We start from the raw sequence: 6,000 nt of genomic DNA, 5'->3' as shown, positions 1-6,000 counted from the left end.
AAACTTGTCTTGTATACCGTTCGTACAGGTCAATTCATTACACAGTGCAGTTACATTGAGTTAGTACAGAGCCATTGAGGTCGTACAGATAAAAAACAATAACAGTAGAGCAAATTGTCACAGCTACAGAGAAAGTGCAGTGCAATAAGGTGCAAGGTCACAACAAGGTAGATCGTTGCTGTGTAAAAAAAAACTGTCTCATAATCTTGCCCCTAATTCTTTTGCTGATGGCTTTAAACCCACACTCTCTAGTTCTTGCCGCTGTTAGAAACTGGAAGTAGATTCCCCTTGTTTATTCTATCATGGTTCTAAGCGTCTCTTTCAAATCTCCTCTTAACTTTCACCTGGCCAGCCAAAGAAAGGGAACAGGTTGAGAGGGTGGGGACTGCAGGCAGGGAGGCTGGGCTGGGATGTAATGCTGATCATGTGAACTGCTGCAGTGTGAAACATGACTGGAGCTTGCCCTTGTTTTACCATTTCTGAAAAGTCTGAAAAGTTAGATAGCACTTGTGTAAAACAAAGGCAGGGACAGAACAATTTCCTAAATACCCAAATGAAATATGAGCTTGATCAATCAGTGATTTATTACACTGTCAGTAACACATCAAGCATTATTCCCCAGAGCTAGAGAAGTCAGTAACTTGTTGACATCCAAGGCATTTTCATATTAAAGACATTTTTATAATTTCTTACATAAGATATAATTTTTTTTCCTTTTACCATTTATTAAGTGGTAAATTTATGGCATTGTGTGTTTGCCACACATGACAGGTTTTAAGATGCATTGGTATAATTTTCGTCAGAAAGCCAATCATTTTAGCCCTCATCAAACAAGTACTCTATCATATGAACAAAGTCAACACAAGTTATTATTTGGCTTGTTTCCAGCGTGTACTGTGTGGAAAGGTCATATTTTTTAATAGCTTTGTACACCGTGGTAATCAAATTTGTAAGCCTAAAGAAATGAACTACTTGAATGCATCAGATTCCTTCTGCATGGTTAACCTCTGGCATGCTGTTCCCAACAATGTCATTCCTCAGCTGCTAAGGGCGGGAGGCATCCAAGCTCCAACCTGTTTGCATGCATGCGACCAACTCTTAGGAAGGCGTAAAAATGGTTTTCCCAAAAGCAGTGGCATCGGGGACTTTTTAATTTATTCAAATGATAATCTCCCCTGGACCACCAACTCTCTCAGCAAGGGATTAATCTTGCAACATTCTGCAAGAGTTTGATACACAAAAGCTCAATGACCCTAATTCCCCTATTAGAGTTGGTTTAAGCTACAGCTTTATGGACATCTCAACAAACACCAGTGATCATTCATTTTTATACCCCTGTGGTCAGCTGCCATCACAGACCCTGTAAAAATAAAGGTGAATTTGGTCTTCAACACATGCCTCATGAAGGAGAGAACAGATGGGTGATACAATTATTTCCTTACTCTGTTAATGACTTAGAGGAGGAGGCAGAGTGTAAAAGTATTCAAGTTCGTTGATAGCACAAAATAGGTGGTAGGGTCTATTGTTATGAGGATATTGTGACTCTACAATAGGATGAATGAGGGAGCAAAAACTTGGCAAATGGAGTTTAATGTTGGAAAGTTGACATGCACTTTGGAAGGAAGAGTGAAAGGGCAAATCTAAATGGAGAGAGACTGCAAATGACTGGAGTGCAGAGGGAGCTAGGTGCTCGCAGATAAGGAACACAAAAAATTCATACGCAGCTACAGCAGGTAGTTAAGAAAGTAAAGTCATATAGCTATTGCTGGGGGTTGGGGTTTAAATGTAGAGAAGTGGAGTACTGGGTACTCTTTTAGTCTCCTGATTTAAGAAAAAATATCCTAGCATTGGAGGCAATCCAGAAAAGATTCACTGTGCTAATTCCTGGGATGAGAAGGTTGTCCTATCACAAATGGCTAAAAAATTTAGACCTGTATTCTTTGGAGTTTAGAAGAGTGAAGGTTAATCTTATTGAAATGTATAAGATCCAAACGGGGGCATTACATGGTAGATGTTGAAATGTTTCCACTGGTGGGAGAATCTAGAGATGGGGGGATGCAGTTACAAGATAAGAAGGCAGTTGCTTAAAACTGAGATGCTTAGATATTTCTTCTTCTTACAGAGGATGGTGAAGATCTGGATTCTTTTTTGTGTGTTTACTTGGATGAAGAATTGTGCAGAATGTTGGAGGAGCCAATGATAATTAGACATTCTGCTTTTACCTCATTTCCCCACATCGGTACAACAGGGGGCTGTGAATTTAAGTCCCAGTAAAATAGCCATTTTTCACCAGAGGGTAATGGTAGCACCTTGAACACCCTAAGCCACCCGAAGGTCTGCTTCAGGTGTACAGCCCAACACTGAGGTCTCCTTTCACACATGTAAGACAGGGTCCTGTGTCAGCTGCACGAACCAGTCCTGGGATTCTGAGGTGTAAACATATTGGGTACACTCCTGCTGCTTATACCAAGTCCGAGCACCTCAACCAGAAGTCCTGAATGGACTGTTGAAGGCTGTTCCATGAAATGGCAGAAGTATCTCTATGTGTGGTTTGTCCTTTGAGCCTTGGCTTCTCACCTTGACTTGTGAGCTAAAAGAAATAATTCTATGAAACGCCTTTTGTCTCCAAAAAGAATGAAAAGATTATTGATTAATTCAGAGGTCAAAGATGCATGTGCATTTTATTTATTTTTAAACATAAATGTGGCAAATCCTTTGCACAAGATTAACAGTTTCTTATTGACAATTGGCTTAGCTGTGTACAGTACTGTGCATCGCACTCTGCATAATTACAATGGAGCTGAATTTTACAGCTTTCTAAAGACTATTCAGTTAATATTCAATACCAGGAATTGGAATCCAAGCTGCATTCAGAGCAGGGACAAGCATTCCTCTCACCGAGGTGGAAGGGAAAGTTGAAGATGCGATAGCTGGCATTCAAAGCCAATCAGTTTGGGATGATACACGGTATGGAGCGGGCACAGCTGTCACCTCTTGGTTCCAGCTGTCAGAAAGGGAAATGATACAAATCAGAGAATAACAGGAGACTGTGCAGTCCATCATATCTGTGCTAATCAATAAAGTACTACCCAGTCTAAACTCACTTTCTGTCACTAGGTCCGCAGGTGGCACAGCTAGTGGAGCTGTAGCCTCACAGCTCCAGTGATCCAGGTTCAATCCTGACCTTCAGTGATGTCTGTGTGAAGTTTGCACGTTCTCTCTCTGACAGGGTGGGTTTCCACTGGGTGCTCCAGTTTCGAGGCATAGAATTGCACTGCATAGAAACAGGCCCTTCAGCCCACTGCATCTATGCCAAGCATCAGGCCTATCTATACTAATCCCACTTGCCTGCATTAATTCCATTTCCCTCTATGCCTTGCTTCTTTCAGTACCTGTCCACATACCTGTTAAATGTTGTTACTGTTCCTGCCTCCACCTCCTCTGACAGCTCATTCCAGAATCCACTTACACTTTGTGTGAAAAATTTACCCCTCAGATCCCCTTTAAACCTCCTCCCTCTCATCTCAAACCTATTATAACCTCTTCCCTCTCATCTTAAACTTTCCTCCCACATGCTAGAGTCTTGTGGGTTGGTAGATTAATTGGCCACTGTAACTTGTCCCTAGTGAGTAGGTGAGTGGTATAACGTGGGGGGAGTTGATGAGAATGTGGGGACAAAAAAAAATGGAATTAGAGCAGGATTAGTGTAAATAGGTGCTTGATGGTTGTTGTGGACTTGGTGGACCAAAGGTCTTGTTAATTGCATATGACTCTGTGACTCTGCTGGTAGTGATACTTCAAGTACATATTCAAGTACTAATTAAATGTGATGAAGGTTTCTGCCTCTACCACCCTTTCAGGCAATGCCCCTACCACCTTCTGGATGGAAATCTGTTTCTCATTAATCATTCTATAATCTAAAGTAAATGAGAGGTGGTCTCACTGAAACATACAAAATTCTGACAGAGCTCTACAAGCTGGATGTAGAGAAGATGTTTCCTTTGACTGGGATATGGGGGTGTCTAGAACTACAGATGAACTGTATCCGGGTGTGGCATAACACATTTAGGACTGAGATGAGGAGGAATTTCACTGGAGGAAAGGTGAATTTGTGGAATTCTCTACCACAGAAATTACTGTAAAGGCCAAGTTACTGGATATATTTAAGAAATAGACAGATAGGCAGAGAGAAAGACAGACTAGACATAAAATATAGATACATTTCTAGACACAAAAGTTCAAGGGATGTGGGAAGAGAATGGAAGATAACAAAAGATAAGATACCTTTATTAGTCACATGTACATCGAAACACACAGTGAAATACATCCTTTTGCATAGTGTTCTGGAGGCAGCCCACAAGTGTCGCCACGCTTCTGGCACCAACATAACATGTCCACAACTTCCTAACCTGGATGTCTTTGGAATGTGGGAGGAAATTGGAGCACCCAGAGGAAACCCCCACAGACACAGGGAGAACATACAAACTCCTTACAGACAGTGGCCGGATTTGAACCCGGGTCACTGGCACTGTAAAGCGTTATGCTAACCACTACACTACCATGCAATTAGTATTGATCGTATTGAATGGTTGAACAGGATTGAAGGGCTAAATGGCTGATTCCTGCTCCAATTTTCTATGTTTTTCAGGCCCTCTGGTTTTTTGATCCCTCTATTAAGAGAAATACGTTCTTCCTATTAGGTGTCCTTTGATACGCCTCAATTAAGTCTCATCTCAATTTCCTCTGTTGCAAAGAACCTGAACTTATCCAGTTTAGGTTGCAACTTTCCAGTCCTGGCATCATCCTCACAAATCTCCTCTGCACTGTCTCCAGTGCAATCATTTTCCTTGACTGTGGTAAACAAACTGTACACAGGAATTGAGCAGTAGTGTAACCAGCATAGTATACAGTACCAGAATAACTTAACTGCTTTATGCATTTAATAAAGAAAGACATTCTGTCAGCCTTTTTAACCACCTTATTGACCGAGTCCATTACCTTTAAGCATCTGTGGACATATACTCTTGGCCACTTTAATCCTCTGTATACTCAAAGTCCTTCTGTTTATCGTCTTGTTGCCCCTGGACGAACAATACAAAAACGAAGAGTGAGCTCGCCAGAGGGAACTCATAAAAATAAAAAAGAGCCATTAATAATATATTATTTTGAATTAATAATTGTGTGTGCTGTACATTTCAAGCTCACTTTCGAAGGCAGTGTAAAACACTGGAATTTGCCTGATGGAAGTGCATTTCCTGAAAAGGAAAGTTTTCAATGTTTGTCTTGTTTCTTTCATCATTTCTTCCTACATCAAAGTTCTTACCTGTATATATAATACTACATTACTCTGAGGACTTTGATGAATAATTGCTGGTCAGATTGTGCCTACATATATCACACAGTAATTCCTACTTACCCTCCATATCTCAGGCTCAGAGTCAGCCACTTATGTTAGATTGCTGTAAATATCCTCGGCTCTTGTTCTACCAGATTATGTTTCTGTGTGTCAAAGATTATGCACAATGTATAGCCCCTATTATGTTATTGGTGTCATCTCTCCAAATGGGCAAAGTTAACCAAACCTTGTACCCTGGAGAACACACCAGACTGGGCCATCAGATTGCCTTAAGACTGTTCAGTTAAGCCAGTAATGCCGAATGTAACACTAATCCATTTAGCTGTCTTTCATGCACATTGTAGACAATCTTCCAACCAAAACTCTATCAAACTCATAGAGTCATAGTCTCTTAGTATCATATAGCACAGAAACAGGCTCTTCAGCCCAACTCGTCCATGCTGACCGAGGTGCCCATCTACACTAATACTATTTTCCTGCATTTGACCCACATCCTTCTATTCCTTTCTTATCCATGTACCTGTCTAAACGCTTTTTAAATGCTGTGGTTGTACCTGCCTCTACCACTTCCTCTGGCGGCTCGTTCCAGATATCCAACACCCTCTGTGTGGAAAAACTCACCCCTCCTTTAAATATTTCATAAA

This window comes from Pristis pectinata, chromosome 5 (genome assembly GCF_009764475.1).
Source record: "Pristis pectinata isolate sPriPec2 chromosome 5, sPriPec2.1.pri, whole genome shotgun sequence".
Classification (NCBI taxonomy): domain Eukaryota; kingdom Metazoa; phylum Chordata; class Chondrichthyes; order Rhinopristiformes; family Pristidae; genus Pristis; species Pristis pectinata.
The sequence above is the reverse complement of the archived record's forward strand: the minus strand, read 5'-3'. Positions refer to the sequence as shown.